This window comes from Dermochelys coriacea, chromosome 2 (assembly GCF_009764565.3).
Source record: "Dermochelys coriacea isolate rDerCor1 chromosome 2, rDerCor1.pri.v4, whole genome shotgun sequence".
NCBI lineage: Eukaryota > Metazoa > Chordata > Testudines > Dermochelyidae > Dermochelys > Dermochelys coriacea.
The window spans coordinates 271,795,323-271,814,165 of record NC_050069.1 but is presented as its reverse complement, the minus strand read 5'-3'; the positions used below and the strand labels follow the sequence as shown (position 1 = coordinate 271,814,165).

Below are 18,843 nucleotides of genomic sequence, written 5' to 3'. Positions count from 1 at the left end.
GGTCCCAGCACACAGGGCTGTTCACAGACAACTGCTTGGAGACCGGGGTAGCTCCCTCCACAGGCAAGTCAATACCCCTGACAGACACAGGCACGTTTCCTTCCCTGTCCCAATTCTCCACTCAGCTAACAGGTAAGGTCCAGGGACACTCGTCTTCCACTCTCCTCGCCTTCCCACCCTGCTGACTAGACAAAGCCATCAGCTCACAAGGCTGCTTAGGCTCATCCAGACTTTCCTTACCAAGCACCTTGCCACTCCCCACAGATCCCCTCCCCTGCCTGTGTCTCCCCCCACTCAGCTGGGGTCTCAGCTCCCACTGTGCTCAGAGCTGCTCTTGCTGTCCCAGTGGGGGTAGGCAGCAAGCCCACTGCCTTCCTCACTGCATCAGAGCCAGCATGAGCCCCCTGAGCCATCACTCTGGTGTGCAAGGGGGCGGGGAGCATCTCTCTGTCCCACCCAGCCCCAGAGGTCTGGTTACAGGCAGGCAGGTAGCCTGAGCCTAACAGCTCCTCCCCACTGCCAGCCAGGTCATCTGCATTTTCACTGACCATTTCCCTCTCCACCGATTGGGTCCCTGGATTCAAATTCAAACCCTCGGCAGTTACAGGAGCAGGGCCTGGATCCTGTCCCAAAGAAACACAAGCACCCCCCAACAGGGTCTCACAGCTGATATCCTGGAGAACCCCAACGACCAGCCAGCCACAGCCTGACCCCTCCTGAGTCTGCACAGGGATCTGGGCCATAGGCAGGGCGAGGGGCTTCATCCCTGGGATCCTCACCCAGCTCACACAGCCCCTCAGCATCTGAGGCTGCAGCACCAGGGGCCTGACAACAGGTCTCTGTGTCCCAGGATCTCGCCTCCCCAGGAATGTCTCCCCATTGACCATCCCCTTCCGCTCCCACTGGGGGTCCGAGGGGCCTGAGCCCATGAGACTCCACACAGACATATTGGTTCGGTCCAGGAGTGGGAGCCTGTCCACCTCCCCACCCATTGGGCTGACGGAGTCTATGGCCTTGGACCCAGCAAGGGAGCTAGACACCAGAGCTGTTCCGCAGGGTCCCCCTCATTCAAATCGCCAGCCTGCTCAAAGGCAGTGAGGTGGCATCCACATCCCCCTCCACCTCCTTAACCAAGGGCAGCAATTTAGTCTCGAGGTTCCCTGCGGAGCTGGCACCCCTGGGAGGTGCTCTATGCCTCTCCGCTCCACCACCACCAGTTCATGCTGCTGCTGCTTTTGCAGCTCTTTCTTGGACTCTCGCTGTCTCTCCCAGTCATAGGATCATAGGATATCAGGGTTGGAAGGGATCTCAGGAGGTCATCTAGTCCAACCCCCGGCTCAAAGCAGGACCAATTCCCAAGTTTTGCCCCAGATCCCTAAATGGCCCCCTCAAGGATTGAACTCACAACCCTGAGTTTAGCAGGCCAATGCTCAAACCGCTGAGCTACTCCTCCCCCCACAATCCTCTTGCTCTCTCGGACTCAGCTCTAATCCCATCCATCTCCGATCCCCCGATGGGGAACCCGATTGTGAAGACACTCGTCTGGTCGGAGACATGGAGTCTTGGGGATGCCTGGCTACTAGTCCAGGTGCTCCCAGAACCTGCTATAGCCCCATTCAGGGTCAGGAATCTGCTCCTTAGAGTGATCATCCTCCTCCAGCTGCAAAATTAACTGTGCCTTGGGGAACTTTCCAATGCGCAACCCTCTCTTTTTGCACAGGGTTATAATGTCCTTCTTAAGGACACGGTGATAGGCCCTCACTCCACTCTTCCCAAGGTGTTGTGGACTCACAGGCCTGTGTGCTCTTAGCTCCGCACGTTTTCCAGGGAGAACCCCTAGGGTGCCAGCCCTTCTCGAGGTCACCACCTCTTTGCCAGGGTCGAGCTGCAGACTCCTGCGCCCCTGGGACCACTCTGCAATCCCCAGGGGAACCCTGTTACTGCAAAAGTCCTTCTCTCTCCCAGGGCCAAGCCGCAGGCTCCTCCGCCCCGAGACTGCTCATCACAGTCCCCAGGGGGACCCCATTACTGCACAGTCCTTCTCGCTGGTCACACACTCCTAGGGGTTAACCGCCCCCCGAAACTGCTCCTCTCTGAGCCTTCAGCATACCTGGTCCTCATCAATCCCCCTTCGTTTTACTGCTCCCCAGTCACTTACTGCAGGAAGCGCCACCCATGGGGTGCAGTGCATCCCACCTCTGACCTCTAGAGCTAAAGGGTTGGAGAACAAAGGAATCCGGTGACCTCCTGGCCCAGGAAAGGGACAAAGCCCAGAGAAGGAGGGGCTGGAGGGGGAGTCAGTTTGGGGCTGGCTGGGGACGAGGTGTGAAGTGCAGACGTGGTTGACTGGCTCACTGCCCCCCAAAATGGACCCGGCTGAGGGGTTCTGTTCTCTGTACCAACAAGCTCTGTTTTAGACCACGTTCCTGTCGTCTAATAAATCTTCTGTTTTACTGTCTGGCTGAGAGTCACGTCTGACTGCGGAGTTGGGGGGCAGGACCCTCTGGCTGCCCCAGGACCCCGCCTGGGGGGAACTCACTGTGGGAAGCGCACATAGGGGCAGGGGATGCTGAATGCTCCGAGGTCAGACCCAGGAAGGTGGAAGCCGGGTGAGCTGTGTGTCCTGCAGACAGGCTGCTCAGAGGGAGGAGACTTCCCAGAGTCCTGCCTGGCTTTGTAGGGACCAGTTCCAGAGCATCGCCCAGGAACTCCGTGACAACCTATCCTTGCAATGTTTCAGAGTAGCAGCTGTGTTGGTCTGTATTCGCAAAAAGAAAAGGAGGACTTGTGGCACCTTAGAAACTAACCAATTTATTTGAGCATAAGCTTTCGTGAGCTACAGTTCACTTCATTGGATGCATTCAGTGGAAAAACCTTGCAACAAGGCCCATTGCCAACTCTGTCCACATATCTATTCAGGGGACACCATCATAGGGCCTAATCACATCAGCCACACTATCAGAGGCTCGTTCACCTGCGCATCTACCAACGTGATATATGCCATCATGTGCCAGCAATGCCCCTCTGCCATGTGCACTGGCCAAACTGGACAGTCTCTCCGTAAAAGAATAAATGGACACAAATCAGACGTCAAGAATTATAACATTCAAAAAACAGTCAGAGAACACTTCAATCTCCCTCGTCACTCGATTCCAGACCTAAAGTCACAATATTACAACAAAAAAACTTCAGAAAAACACTCCAACGAGAGATTGCTGAACTGGAATTAATTTGCAAATTGGACACCATTAAATTAGACTTGAATAAAGACTGGGAGTGGATGGGTCATTAGACAAAGTAAAACTATTCCCCCCGCCCCCCACCGTTCCTCACTTTCTTGTCAACTGCTAGAAATAGCCCATCTTGATTATCATTACAAAAGTGTTTTTTTTTCTCCTGCTGGTAATAGTTTACCTTAACTGATCACTCTCATTATAGTGTGTATGATAACGGCCACTGTTTCATGTTCTCTGTGTATATATATCTTCCTACTGTATTTTCCATTGCATGCATCCAATGAAGTGGGTTTTAGCCCACGAAAGCTTATGCTCTAATAAATTTATTAGTCTCTAAGGTTCCACAAGTCCTCCTGTTCTTATAGCACAGTTAGTAGTTCTGGCCAACTTTGGCAGGGTAGTAGGGTCTAGTGGGTAGAGCTGGGAACTTGGAGCCAGGACTCCTGGGTTCTCTCCGCAGCACTGGACACGAAGTGGAAGCTGGCTGGGCAGGAAGTGGAGGCTGGCCATGCTTGCGAAGCACTCGCACTCAGGTTGCTGGCGTTTTGCCACTTGTCGGTCAAAGGATAACTTCAGAATGCCACATCCAACCAACTCTAAAATGTCCGAGTGCATTCTTGGCACCAACGGTCAGACCCCCAGTGATCTGGGGGTAAATGTAGCACACTACCCCCTTTAGCACAGCCCCAGCCCATGTATGCATGTCTGCAGCTGGGAGAACTGGCTGATGACCCCATGAATGCCTTCAGCACAAGGCGAAACATGCCGACTCCCTCACTGACTTCCCTCCCAGGAAGAACAAAGAATAATGCCGGGGAGTGCACACAGCTGCTGCAATGTGAGGGGAGAATGGGGGACCCTGGTATGGGGTGCACAGGACCCCCACTACTGGGGGAGAGGAAAAGGGGTCCCATGGGGGGGAAGTGGAAATGAAGAGAAGGGAGTAACAAGGGTTCATACAGAGCCTCTGCCAGGGGGAGAACAGGGTGCTGGAAGGGGTGAAGAGGAGAACTGGGGGCTCTGCTGTGGGGGACACAGAACCTCTAGTTGGGGGGAGAGACTGGAGGACCCTGGTTTGGGGAAATGGCAGAAAGGGGGGATGGGGTGCACACAGCCCCTGAGTTGGGGGACCATGGTATACGGGGTCAGGGCAACCAGAGATCCTGGTCAGAAGAGGCTGGGGAGAGTTGCAAGGCGTCCCTTAAATGGATGGGGCTGGGAGCATGGCACCCAGGGGTTTTGTGCGGGGATGGAGGGCTGCAGGGAGCAGGCGGGCTGGGAGCCAGGACTCCTGGGTTCTGTTCTCAGGTCTGGTGCTCACGCACTGTGTGACCTGGGGCAAAACTCTCTGTTTCCCCATGGGTGCAATGGGGCTGGGGAGAGTGGGGGGCAAGGGGAGGGAAAGCTACAGCCTGGGCCAGAGCAAATCATCCTCACAGCACGGCCCAGGGCCCCTCTGCCCTGTTACAGCTGCATCCCCTAAAGCAGCTGCTCTCCCTCGGGTGCCAGTGCACGACAAGGCCCAGGCCCGGGATGAGACCGGCTGCTCCCACCTGAGCAGCGACGCGGGCCCCTCGGCAACTCCCCGTCAGCTCCTCCGGAGGCTCCCTGGCTCTCAAGCGGCAGCGCACAAAGGGCTCTTGTTTGCGCAGAACAATCCAGCCCAGATAAGCAGGGCAGGTCTGCAGATACGGAGATACAGCTGCCAACGCTGCTACTCACAAGCCCTGCCCGGTGCAGGGAATTACTGGCTGGTTTGGCTTAGCACGTGTGTGCCAGACGGCGCTGCAGCTCCTGCCACTGCGCCGGAGTCACATTCCAGGGACGAGCCTCCACTCGCCCGCCTGATCCTAACTAAGGCGATTATGGGGCGCGTTGTCTCCACAGCCCCTAGCAGCACCACACCCCATGCACCGAGCCCTGGTCTCCCCAGCTGCCTGCCTGCAGGGCCCTGCTCCCAGGGATGGCCCCATTCCCCTGTTACCAGCTGGGGCAAACATGGACAACCCCGCCCCTGCCAAGGAGCAAGTCACTGCCCTGCTGCCGAGAGGGGGGAGCCAAACACGTCGGGGCCAGAGGGAACGGGGAACGGCCCCCAGCCCGCGCCATCACAGTGCTCCAGGCGGGAGAGCCGGCCCACGGCGTGGGAGTCAGGGTCAGTCCCTGCCCCGCCACGGGCTCCTGTAAGACCTTGGGCAGGAACCTCAGCGCTGGCCCTGCCCCAGGGTTAACAGCCGGTCCTGCCGCACAGAGATCTGGAGAGCAGCAAGACATTAACGGTGCTGAGCTGCCAGATTCTGCGCACACAGGGGCGTCAGGTAAATTACAAACTCCCCGCTCTCCATCTGCCCAAGCTCTACTCCCCCCCAGACCGCGCCACAGCCCGACGGCTCCCTGCTCCCCAACAGACCGCGACGCAGCCCGATGGCTCCCCGCTCCCCCCCAGAACACGCCGCAGCCCGACGGCCCCCCGCTCCCGAACAGACCGCGCCGCAGCCCGACGGTTCCCCGCTCCCCCCCAGACCGCGCCGCAGCCCGACGGCTCCCCGCTCCCCCCCAGAACACGCCGCAGCCCGACGGCTCCCCGCTCCCCCCCAGACCGCGCCGCAGCCCGACAGTTCCCCGCTCCCCCGCAGACCGCGCCGCAGCCCGACGGCTCCCCGCTCCCGAACAGACCGCGCCGCAGCCCGACGGCTCCCCGCTCCCCCCCAGAACACGCCGCAGCCCGACGGTTCCCCGCTCCCCCCCAGACCGCGCCGCAGCCCGACGGCTCCCCGCTCCCCCCCAGAACACGCCGCAGCCCGACGGCTCCCCGCTCCCCCCCAGACCGCGCCGCAGCCCAACGGTTCCCCGCTCCCCCTCAGACCGCACCGCAGCCCGACAGCTCCCCGCTCCAGAACAGACCGCGCCGCAGCCCGACGGCTCCCCGCTCCCCCCCAGAACATGCCGCAGCCTGACGGCTCCCCGCTCCCCCCCCAGAACATGCCGCAGCCCGACGGCTCCCCGCTCCCGAACAGACCGCACCGCAGCCCGACGGCTCCCCAATCCCCCCCAGAACACGCCGCAGCCCAACGGCTCCCCGCTCCCGAACAGACCGCACCGCAGCCCGACGGCTCCCCGCTCCCCCGCAGACCGCGCCGCAGCCCAACGGCTCCCCGCTCCCCCGCAGACCGCGACGCAGCACGACGGCTCCCCGCTCCCCCCCAGAACACGCCGCAGCCCGACGGCTCCCCGCTCCCGCCAAGACCGCGCCGCAGCCCGACGGCTCCCCGCTCCCCCGCAGACCACGCCGCAGCCCGACGGCTCCCCGCTCCCCCGCAGACCGCGCCGCAGCCCGACGGCTCCCCGCTCCCCCCCAGACCGCGCCACAGCCCGACGGCTCCCCGCTCCCGAACAGACCGCGCCGCAGCCCGACGGTTCCCCGCTCCCCCCCAGAACACGCCGCAGCCCAACGGCTCCCCGCTCCCCCCCAGACCGCGCCGCAGCCCGACGGCTCCCCGCTCCCCCCCACAACACACCGCAACCCGACGGCTCCCCGCTCCCGCCAAGACCGCGCCGCAGCCCGACGGCTACCCGCTCCCCCCCAGAACACGCCGCAGCCCAACGGCTCCCCGCTCCCGAACAGACCGCACCGCAGCCCAACGGCTCCCCGCTCCCCCCCAGACCGCGCCGCAGCCCAACGGCTCCCCGCTCCCCCGCAGACCGCGACGCAGCACGACGGCTCCCCGCTCCCCCCCAGAACACGCCGCAGCCCGACGGCTCCCCGCTCCCCCCCAGACCGCGCCGCAGCCCAACGGCTCCCCGCTCCCCCGCAGACCGCGACGCAGCACGACGGCTCCCTGCTCCCCCCCAGAACACGCCGCAGCCCGACGGCTCCCCGCTCCCGCCAAGACCGCGCCGCAGCCCGACGGCTCCCCGCTCCCCCGCAGACCACGCCGCAGCCCGACGGCTCCCCGCTCCCCCCCAGACCGCGCCACAGCCCGACGGCTCCCCGCTCCCGAACAGACCGCGCCGCAGCCCGATGGCTCCCCGCTCCCCCCCACAACACACCGCAACCCGACGGCTCCCCGCTCCCGCCAAGACCGCGCCGCAGCCCGACGGCTCCCCGCTCCCGAACAGACCGCGCCACAGCCCGACGGTTCCCCGCTCCCCCCCAGAACATGCTGCAGCCCGACGGCTCCCCGCTCCCCCCCAGAACATGCCGCAGCCCGACGGCTCCCCGCTCCCCCCCAGACCGTGCCGCAGCCCGACGGCTCCCCGCTCCCCCCCAGAACGTGCCGCAGCCCGACGGCTCCCCGCTCCCGCCAAGACCGCGCCGCAGCCCGACGGCTCCCCGCTCCCCCCCAGACCGCGCTGCAGCCCGACGGCTCCCCGCTCCCGAACAGACCGCGACGCAGCCCGACGGTTCCCCGCTCCCCCCCAGAACATGCCGCAGCCCGACGGCTCCCCGCTCCCCCCCAGACCGCGCCGCAGCCCGACGCCTCCCCGCTCCCCCCCCAAGACCGTGCTGAAACCGACGGCTCCCCGCTCCCCCCCAGACCGCGCCGCAGCCCGACGGCTCCCCGCTCCCCCCCAGACCGCGCTGCAGCCCGACGGCTCCCCGCTCCCGAACAGACCGCGCCACAGCCCGACGGTTCCCCGCTCCCCCCCAGAACATGCTGCAGCCCGACGGCTCCCCGCTCCCCCCCAGAACATGCCGCAGCCCGACGGCTCCCCGCTCCCCCCCAGACCGTGCCGCAGCCCGACGGCTCCCCGCTCCCCCCCAGAATGCGCCGCAGCCCGACGCCTCCCCGCTCCCCCCAGACCGCGCTGCAGCCCGACGGCTCCCCGCTCCCGAACAGACCGCGACGCAGCCCGACGGCCCCCCGGGCCCCCCCAGACCGCGCCGCAGCCCGACGGCTCCCCGCTCCCCCCCAGACCGCGCCGCAGCCCGACGCCTCCCCGCTCCCCCCCCAAGACTGTGCTGAAACCGACGGCTCCCCGCTCCCCCCCCAGACCGCGCCGCAGCCCGACGGCTCCCCGCTCCCCCCAAGACTGCGCCGCAGCCCGACGTCTCCCCGCTCCCCCCAAACCGCGCCGCAGCCCGACGGCTCCCCGCTCCCCCCCCCAAGACCGTGCTGAAACCGACGGCTCCCCGCTCCCCCCCCAGACCGCGCCGCAGCCCGACGCCTCCCCGCTCCCCCCCCCAAGACCGTGCTGAAACCCGACGGCTCCCCGATCCCCCCAGACCGCGCCGCAGCCCGACGCCTCCCCGCTCCCCCCCCCGACCGCGCCGCAGCCCGACGCCTCCCCGCTCCGCCCCCCAGACCGCGCCGCAGCCCGACGGCTCCCCGCTCCCCCCCAGAACACGCCGCAGCCCGACGGCTCCCCGCTCCCCAACAGACTGCGCCGCAGCCCGACGGCTCCCCGCTCCCCCCCCCCAAGACCGTGCTGAAACCCGACGGCTCCCCGCTCCCCCCCAGACCGTGCCGCAGCCCGACGCCTCCCCGTTCCCCCCAGACCGCGCCGCAGCCCGACGGCTCCCCGCTCCCCCCCCGACCGCGCCGCAGCCCAACGGCTCCCCGCTCCCCCCCCAGACCGCGCCGCAGCCCGACGGCTCCCCGATCCCCCCAAACCGCGCCGCAGCCCAACAGCTCCCCGCTCCCCCCCAGACCACGCCGCAGCCCGACGGCTCCCCGCTCCCCCCCAGACCACGCCGCAGCCCGACCACTCCCCCCCCAGACCGTGCTGAAACCCGACGGCTCCCCGCTCCCCCCCAGACCGCGCCGCAGCCCGACGGCTCCCCAATCCCCCCAAACCGCGCCGCAGCCCAACAGCTCCCCGCTCCCCCCCAGACCATGCCGCAGCCCGACGGCTCCCCGCTCCCCCCCAGACCGCGCCGCAGCCCGACGGCTCCCCGCTCCCCAACAGACCGCGCCGCAGCCCGACGGCTCCCCGCTCTCCCCCCCCAAGACCGTGCTGAAACCCGACGGCTCCCCGCTCCCCCCCAGACCACGCCGCGGCCCGACGCCTCCCCGTTCCCCCCAGACCGCGCCGCAGCCCGACGGCTCCCCGCTCCCCCCCCTGACCGCGCCGCAGCCCAACGGCTCCCCGCTCCCCCCCAGACCATGCCGCAGCCCGACGGCTCCCCGCTCCCCCCCAGACCACGCCGCAGCCCGACCACTCCCCCCCAGACCGTGCTGAAACCCGACGGCTCCCCGCTCCCCCCCAGAACACACCGTAGCCCGACGGCTCCCCACTCCCCCCCAGACCGCGCCACAGCCCGACGGCACCCCGCTCCCCCCCAGACCGCGCCGCAGTCCGACGGCTCCCCGCTCTCCCCCAGACCCCGCCGCAGCCTGACGGCTCCCCGCTCCCCAACAGACCCCGCTGCAGCCCGACGGCTCCCCGCTCTCTCCCAGACCGCGCCGCAGCCCGACACCTCCCCGCTCCCCAGCAGACCGGCCGCAGCCCGACGGCTCCCCGCTTACCCCCAGACCGCGCCGCAGCTTCCAAGTGACCCCAAACCCACCATGTGCCCCAGGCAGCTGTTCTCAAGGGGGAGAGATCTTCACCTTGTTTCTAGCTTCAGCTGCCAGCCCTCGGATCTCACCTTGTCTGCCACACTACAGAGCCCCCATTAGCAGAAACCTCCTCCTCGGCGGGTGCCCCCAGCCCATGATCGAGTAACTCTGGGCAGCGTCCTGGACAAAGCAATTAGCGAGCCACTTGTGACGTTACTGACATAAACTGTGGCTGTGTAGATCGCTGTTGCAACCACTGGTATATATTTGCAGCAAATATTGTACCAAGGTTGACGTGTGAGGTGTCTATGGACAGGTAATGAATTGCTGGTTATGATGATGCTGTCTGTGTGTGTGTAGCATCTTTATAGTTGAAGTTATGAATATTGGCTATGTCCTTGTATCTCAATGTGTTTTGATTCTAAGTAGCCTCAGTGAAGCATCTGGTCAGCTTCTTGAGAAGGGACTATTCTCAGTAAGTGCCCAGTCAAGAAACACTTAACGCACAATGGACTTTGGGACACACCAATCCACATCTGAGCTTTCCTGGGAACATTCAAACTAACATGTAAACAATGGCCTCCCGGCCTGCAAAGAACTGAGTCATACATGGACATGTTTCAGAGTAGCAGCCGTGTTAGTCTGTATTCACAGAAAGAAAAGGAGGACTTGTGGCACCTTAGAGACTAACAAATTTATTTGAGCATAAGCTTTCGTGAGCTACAGCTCACTTCATCGGATGCATTCGGTGGAAAATACAGTGGGGAGATTTTATATACTCAGAAAGAAAAGGATGCATCCAATGAAGTGAGCTGTAGCTCACAAAAGCTTATGTTCAGATAAATTTGTTAGTCTCTAAGGTGCCACAAATACATGGACATGTGACTTGCCCATGTGACTCCAAACTCCATCTTGCTGCTGTGATTTCCACAGTAAGAACAGCGGGGTGTCCTTCTGCATGGAGAGGATATAAAAGGTCCTAGAAACCCCTCCATCTTGACTTCAATCCTGCTTCTGACCTCTGGAGGGACTTTGCTACAAACTGAAGCTCTGAACCAAGGACTGAATGACCCATTCCACTTGGGGATGTTCTCCAGAGACTGGATTTGAACCTGCAGTTTATTCCTTCACTGCTGCAATCCTGAACCAAGAGCTTTGCCATTACTGGATTTAATTGATTCCATTGAACCAATTCTAGCTCTCATCTATATTTCTTTCTTTTATGAATAAACCTTTAGATTTTAGATTCTAAAGGATTGGCAACAGCGTGATTTGTGGGTAAGATCTGATTTGTATATTGACCTGGGTCTGGGGCTTGGTCCTTTGGGATCGAGAGAACCTCTTTTCTTTTACTGGGGTATTGGTTTTCATAACCATTCATCCCCATAATGAGTGGCCCTGGTGATGATACTGGGAAATGGGAGCGTCTAAGGGAATTGCTTGTGTGACTTCTGGTTCGCCAGTGGGGTGAGACCGAAGTCCTCTCTGTCTGGCAGGTTGGGTTTGCCTTAATAGTAAAGGAACTCCAGCTTGGGGCTATAAGTGCCCTGCTCTAAGCAATTTGTCCTGAATTGACACACTCAGTCATGTATACCACTAAAAACTCGGACTCTGTCGATCAGCATTTCCAGGCCTTGACTCCTCCTTGAGCCTTGACTCCTCCTTTTCTGAACCTTTCCAGTGTGTCCATATGACTTTTGCCGAGTGTGGCCCCAGCCCAGCTTGCAGGGCTGGTCTCACTGGAGCAGCCCATAAAAGCAATTCCACCTCTGTTTGCTCCTGACTACAGCCCTGCACGGGACCCGTGTTCGGCTGTTTTCCTCACGACCCCCAGGTCCTTCCCCGAGCCGCTGCTCCCCAGGATACAGCCCTGTCTGGGGAGCACGACCCCCACCTTGGCCCCAGCTGGCTGCCTCTGCAGTTAGCCGGATTAATGCATATTAAAACACCGGCCAGGGATGGTCTAGAGAATACTTAGTCCTGCCCCGAGTGCAGGGGACTGGACTAGGTGACCTCTTGAGGTCCCTCCCTGCCCTACGACTCTGTGATTCGATGATCTCATTCACACAAGCCCATGACAAAGTGGGAAGTTTCTGCAATATCTTTATGAAGGCTGTGTGTGCCTCAGTTTCCCCACATGCTGCACTGTTACCTAGGATGGGGGAAGGCTGTCTGCTCTCAGGGAAGGCCAGGAGTTTCTAGCTGTCAGGGCCCTAACCCCATAGCAATACAGCATGAAAGGACAACGGCAAATCCAATCGCCTGGACGGGGACACCCAGCAACTCACGCCCTAGAGAGATCTGAACCCCTCCCCCCACCCTTTACAGGGGGCTGAGCCACACACTCCAGCTCAAGATCACAGGATGCGGGAGGGGTGAGATGGGGGTAAGCGTTGGCTGCGGGAAGTAGTTGGGACCCATCTGGGAACTGACCAAGGAGGCCGCCCAGACAGACAGAGCTGGACCCGAGGGTTCCCCACAGCCGGGCTAGGCTCGGGGCTGGCCAAGACAGACCCTGCTTCACCCTTCATTGCCCTGGCCTGCCCTAAGGGCCCCCTAGGCTAGGCACCAGCTAACAACTGAACCCAGCTGTCCCCACACTGGGAGTGTCCCTGCAGGGGCTGGGCGAAGGGCCCTGATCCCTGCACAGCAGCCAAGTCTCCCTCAGGGGCTGGCTCCGGGGGACTCATGGCCCGGAGCTCATGGGGAGTGGGGGCTGTAGGCCCAGAGGGCCAGTCTAGGAGGCGATGAGGCCGCATGGCTCACCTTTGGAGGCAGAGTGGGACTCCCAGGGGGGCTGGCACAGTGAAAGGGCCTCCCAGATACTGTTCCAAAACTGGGGGTGCATCCCCGACCCTGTGGGTCCGTGACAGAGCCCCCCTTCCCTAGCAATGCCGGTGCTCTGGAGAACTGACCCCTCTCAAAACGCCCTCCGAGGAGAATGATTCCCCATTTACAGCCTTTTTAGAGAGGGAGGGTTGGAGGAGTGTGCCCAGCATGGGGAGCGGAAGGCGGGGAGCTCTGGGATGGTCCGTAGGTCCTGTGGGATTCGCTCCATGTGCTTGGACCAGCCCCGAGCACGCTCCGTCCCCTCCCCAGAGGAGCTTTCCCAGTGCACTGGACAGCTGTGCTGCACCCCCAGAGCTGAGCTGTCGACTGCAGTCTTCAGCCCAGAGCTTTGGACTCTTTTAGATATCCTGGGCCCAGATCACCGAGTGCCCGGGGGCTAAGGTCGGAGACCTCGACTGGGGCAAGCTGGGTTTGGGGAGCCAGCAGAGGACGGTGGTAGCCTGTGCAGCCAAGGAGACGCGTTGCAGTGCTCTGTACTAGTGGGAGTTTTCTAATGACTGATGGCTCCCTGCCCAGGTACGGCAGAACAACCAAGGCCAGTTTGCCGCCCATCACAATGGGCTGGAGTGTCCAACCAACCGCAGAATCACAGCGCCCAGATGCTGCTGTGTGAGCGAGGAATCAGAGAGCACTCCTTGACTCCGGCCTCAGCACACCGAAACCTCAACGCCCCACCAGGCCGGCCTCTGCCCCCAGTATCAGCTCCCTCCTGTTGGCTCCATTCGGCCAGCGCTCTGCGGCCTGGAGCTGGTCTCGCCCCAGCACTGGCTGCTGCAGCGGGAGAGGTGAGGGATAGGCAGCGTTGTGTGTCACCTGCACGCTGCTGGCCCAGTCGGACCTGTTCCCCCGATGGCTCCCCGGCAGTGCGGAAAGGTCCCAAGAGGGGCCTAGTGGTGTGGGGGAAGTTTCCCCAGCATGGCCCATCTTAAGCGGGTGCAACCTTCCAGGACTGAGCCCATGGTAGCGCCTTGCCCTGGGCCCTATCCCAGGGCCAAGAGTGCCGAGGTGCAGGAGGAGGAGACAAGTCTGTCCTCTCTCCACTGACAGCAGCACATCCCCATCACAGCCAGTCAGGCGGTTTCTGTCCCACGCCCTGGCCTAAATCCGGGTTGTGCCAGGCCCATGGCTTCGTAGCTGCCTTGGGCTTCCAGTTGGGAGTGGCTCAGGATCATCAGGCTCCTGAAGATCCATTGGGCTGCGTCTGCTCCTTCATCCCACCTGGGTCCCTGAGGGCATCCCTGGACCCCCGTCCTGGTGGACTGACACAAGCTCATACCGTCCCCTCCATGGGAGATCCCCAGGGAGCAGCCCCTCGGCCTGCAGTGCCTGCCAGGATGACGAGCGGTCACTGCAGCTGAGCCAAGCAGGGCTGAGCAGGCAGTGGAGGGGGAATGCCAGGCACCCTGGCTACTTCTGTGCCAGGGCGGTGGCTGAGGCAGAGCCCTGGGCAACACTAGTCCCATCACGGCATCCAGCCATGCCCAAAACTCCTCCCATGTTGGGGGACTCTGGAGGCCTCCCGGCTGTCCACACAGCCTCCGCCAGGGGCTCCCCAGTCCTCCGGGAGCCAGCAGCCTGCCCCCGTCCTGGGCCTGGACATGCCCATAGCCCTGTGATCAGCGGCGCTCTGGGGGAGCCAGCAACAGGCCATGGCAAGCAGCCAGAGCCCATCTCTCCACCTGCCTAGAGCCCAAACACTGCTCTCACACCCCTCAACACTGCTCTCTGCCCCGTGCCCAGCAGCCGGTGAGGAGCAGAGCCAGAAAGGAAACACCACCCAGCTACAAACCAACGGGGCCACACCACCTGCCCGGGGTTATTGCGTCTGCAGCTCCCTGGACAGGCTCAGGGACGGACGGGGAGCCATTCGAGCCTGTCGGAGCAGGGACTGCTCAGCATGGCTTGATACAGATGGGCCAGCGAAGGTGGATCGCGGGCTCCCGTTTTCCCTCTCACAACACAAGGATGAGGGGACCCTGCAAGACTGAAAGAAAGCACCTTGAAAATGGATCCCACAACGTCCAATTAACCTGTGGAACTCACTGGCACAGGCCCCAGCTAGCCAAGTGCTTACATGGTCCTTATCCCATGCTCAGCAGGAACTGACAGACATGCCGGCAGACCCCAGAGCCTACCAGGAAGACGTAGGTCCCAAGCAGGAGCTGCGGGTTCCATCCGACTGCACTAGCAACAGCCACCCCTGGCGCCCCGCATGCCCACAGCTCCACCAGCCTTGGGGGGCAGAACCGCAGAAGGTGCTTTGCCTCACTGCCAGCATGACCCGGGCTCGAGGCTCTGCCCACCCCTGGCGGGCGCCAGCGAGGAGAAGAGGAGGAATTCAGCTGTAACAGGCAGTAATCCCCACGGCTACTCTTCATCCAACACATTCCTCATGGGCTCTAATGTTCCATGGCTAAAGAGCCACCAGGAACCAGCCCAGGCAGGACGGGTCCCCAGCCCTCAGGACGCAACCTGGAAAAGCCCCTCCCGGTTGCCCTCGAATACAGCAACCTGGGGAGAGAGGGAGGGAGGCCTGGCCACAGCATCAGCTCAGCCAGCCCGGATTATCACTGGCACCCAGCCACCCAGGCATGGGTCAGGCCCCGCTGTGCCAGGCACTGGGCACACACAGAGCCACATGCCAGTGCCCAGCCCGAGGGAGCAGCCAGAAGCCCTGACCAGAGAGGGGACAGCCTGACCCGACCTCCACGCCCTGCCTCAGCACCCAGGGCAGACAGGGCACAGCCCAGGGCCTGCAAAGAGTCCCAGGAGACATGCAGCCCTTCCCCCTCCGCTGAGACACACTAAAGCAGCACCCTGAGACCAACCCACTTCCTGACCCATTGGCACCTGCCCGCGCCCCCCCCCCCCGCCCCACCCCACCTCCCTGTCCCAATGCCTCAGCCTACAGGCACTTTCCAATACCCATGCCCTCAATATCAAATGGGAGAGGTTTGCTGCTCTCTGGAGAGGCCCCTGCCCCTGCCCCACCTCTCTCCTTCCCAGTAGGAAGGCACTTTGCAAAGCACATCTATGGAAATCAGCCCCGGCAGCGCTAACCGCAACCGAGCCCTGGCCAGAGACCAGGTGCAGTCAGGAGACCCCCCACCCTGGAACCAGCAGCAGAAAGGGCCCCCGCCAACAGCTGGAAAGGTGCAATCCAAAGCAGCTGTCAGGGGAGCCCCAAAGGCAGGGCTGGGGTCTGACGGGGCCGCGCTAGGTCTGCCAGCAAGAAGGGGGTGAAGAACCCCATTCCCCAAGCTCAGCTGAGGAAGAGGGTCAACGAGACAGAACAGCAGCTAGATCGAGCCTTCCTGCCGCCCAGAGCACTGGGGAACTCACACCCTCGGCAGAGCAGCCCTGGCATCCCCGGACTCCAGCTCAGTGCCGAATGCTGGGAGACGGTGCTGCAGGCCACCCCCACTTCTACAGCTAGCTGGGACCCCGCTCCATGGGGAAAGTTCCACCCTTCTGGTACCGGCCAGGCTGGCTTCCAAACCCTGCTTAATCATAGAATCATAGAATCATAGAATCATAGAATATCAGGGTTGGAAGGGACCCCAGAAGGTCATCTAGTCCAACCCCCTGCTCAAAGCAGGACCAAGTCCCAGTGCTTGCCCCACTGCTCCCAAACTCAGGGGTCTCCTATGTCCCCCCAAGCGATTGGAGGGCCCTGCCTCTCCCAGCCCACACTGCCCCATCCAGCCTTTGGGTCTCTTCCTCTCTCCTGCAATGCCAGGCTCTGCACATGCCTCAGGCCCGGCAGGGCCCCTGCCGGCAAACCAGCCCCTCCTGCCCAGTCACACCCATCTCCATGGTGAGAATTGAGGTGTCTCCAGGCAGGACATGCCTGGCGCATTAGCCCACCTGCTCAGCACCCCCTGCCAGCTCCTGGGAAGGGCCCCAGCAGCTTCCCCAGAATGTCCCGTGTCAGAGAGACCATCTAAATACCACAACTCCAGCAGCACCATTCAAACATCCCTGCCCCTCCGTAAAGCAACCGGCTCCTGGGGATGGAGCCTCCCCAGCGCCACACGCTCAGACCGAGAGCAAAGCCGGCATGGCCAGGGAGGTTCAGGGGGCCTGCAGAATGGCTGGCCTGAAGCACAGAGGGAGAGCACCCGGGCACGGAGCAGCCTTCCCAAGGTGCTGGCAGAGGTCCATGCCAGACAGACAGCTAGCGGGTGAATGGGGGCGGCTGGCACTGCCCTGTCTCTGGACTCACTAGCTATGATGGGCTGGGCGGTTTGGCCCTTTGGCAGCGAAAAAGCCCGAGGGCCTGCAGGAGGGAGGCTACAAGAGCCCATGGGGCAGGTGACAGAGTTTCTGCAAAAAAGAAAAGGAGGACTTGTGGCACCTTAGAGACGAACAAATTTATTTGAGCATAAGCTTTCGTGAGCTACAGCTCACTTCAGAGAGTTTCTGATCACCCTGTTGTCAGGACTCGTGCCTAGCCTGTCACCACCTCCCTGTCCACTCTCGGCTCACCCCAGGTCTGGGGAGGTACCACACCAGGAGCCAATAGCCCTTATCTGGCACCACCGGGTGTGAAGTCAGCCAGAGAAACCCGCCCAGTGAGCAGCATAGTCGGGACCTCCCCAGCCCACACCAGTCCCTCTGCCCCCGGCACAGGTACCCCAGAGTCCAGCTCCGAGACCCCTGGGCTCTGCGCTGCTGGTGAGCACCATCCCCCCACCAGACAGTGGCTGAGCCCCAAAGCATGCGAGCCCAGAGCACGTGCAGCTTGGTTCCAGATGGAGCACTGCAAGCTAGGAGCTGTAGTCCCCACGTGCCTGGCCACAGGGCCCAGCTGGACCATGTCTGGCCCTGGCCTCACCCGGTGGCCAGCTCTGACCAGAGGAACTGGCCCCAACCAGCCTCCTTTCCCCAGGCAGGGCAGGGGGTCGAGCAATAGCTCCCTGCTACACGCCCCCTTTACACCTCACCCAGTGACCACCCCTCCCCCAAGACTCGGTGCATCCCTCCCCACATTTCCACCCCCCCAAGCCCACCCCTCTGCTACGTGAGACTGGGGCCCTGGCACGAGGGAGTCTAAGCGGTGCCTTCGGCTAGCTCTGGCTACGCAGCCTGGCTCCGGTGCCCCAGCTCCGCTGGTACACAGAGCTGCAGCAAATCTCCCCAGCACAGCTCAGGGTGCCCTCCTCTCCCCCCACAGCCGGAGAGGTGCTGAGCCCCCCCAGGGTAGGGGAGCGCCTGCACCCCACTCACCCCACCGCGTGGCCTCTCGCACAGGGATCCCGGGCACCCAGTCTCACAGGCTTCGCTTCTCAGCAAGTTGCTTCTTGCTTAATGCAGAGGCTGCCGGGGAGAGCCCTGGAAGGAGGAGCAGGCAACACAGCGGGGCAGCTGGGGGCCCCTCAGCCAGGAGTGGGAGCTGCCATCCCACCCACACAGGCCGTTGGCTGGGCAGAGCTCAGCTCTGCCGGGCCAGCCCAGTGCCAGAGATGGACCTGGATGCAAAGCGCCAGCTGCTCCGTCCTGTCCAGAGAGCGCTGCCCAGCAGGCTCCAAGCCGGGACTCCTGCCTCACGCTGGAGGCTTTTGTACTCGTGCGAAAGGAAAAAGCAGCCCCGGCAAGACTTTGTTTCAGCAAGTCTGTAACAGGCGCGTTTCCCAAACAAGGCTGCCAGTGCCAAGTCTCTGTAACTGTTCCTCCGAGCCCCGCGCGGCTGCAGCAAGCTCCCGCTGGGCACAGCCGGCCTGCAGCTGGGCAGGGAGCCTGGCTCGCAGCACAAAGGAGGCCAATGTGCAGCACTGGCTCCAGAGCGGGGGTGGAAGAGAGGAGGAAAAGGAGCAGCAGAGGAGCGAATGCAACCACTTCACCCGGGTCGGAATGGGAAGCGCTCAGCTACCCCGGCAAGTGTGAGGGGCTGGGAATTCGGCCCAAGCACACCCAGCACTGGCAGGGGAGAGGAAAGGCCGGGTCTGACCCTGCAGGAATTCCACAGGAGCCAAGTGGAGAAGCTGGGGAATCTCACCAAGTGCCAGGCCTGGAAAGGTAGCAGCAGCTCCTCGGAGAATGCTCACTGGCCAAAAGGGCACCGGAGCAGAACTCCAGACTGGGTCACCCTGCCTTCCATCTCCCCTGCAACAGGGCCCTTGCCAGAGCAGGTCCCACTGCCCAGACACTCTGCCCCACGGGCAGTTGAGAGAGGACAGCTCCTCCCTCCTGGTGCACTCAGCCAGCCGAAGGGAAAGGCAGCAGCTGAGCACACGCCATGCTGGGGAGGGGCC

The 18,843-nt window shown here is 62.8% G+C and overlaps 1 protein-coding gene across 11 annotated transcripts in view; it reads right to left on the bottom strand.

The window, feature by feature from the left end:
• The window catches only part of SLC4A2 (solute carrier family 4 member 2), an 83,420-nt gene that overhangs the window by 52,474 nt on the left and 12,103 nt on the right, over positions 1-18,843 (bottom strand). Inside the window, exon 1 of one of the 11 annotated variants that reach the window (XM_038388860.2) lies at positions 17,819-17,937. The exons of the other annotated variants lie outside the window; for them this stretch is intronic. The gene's annotated coding sequence lies outside the window, so the exon portion shown is untranslated. Of the gene's footprint in view, positions 1-17,818; positions 17,938-18,843 lie in introns of those variants that run through there. 11 annotated transcript variants of the gene reach the window in all.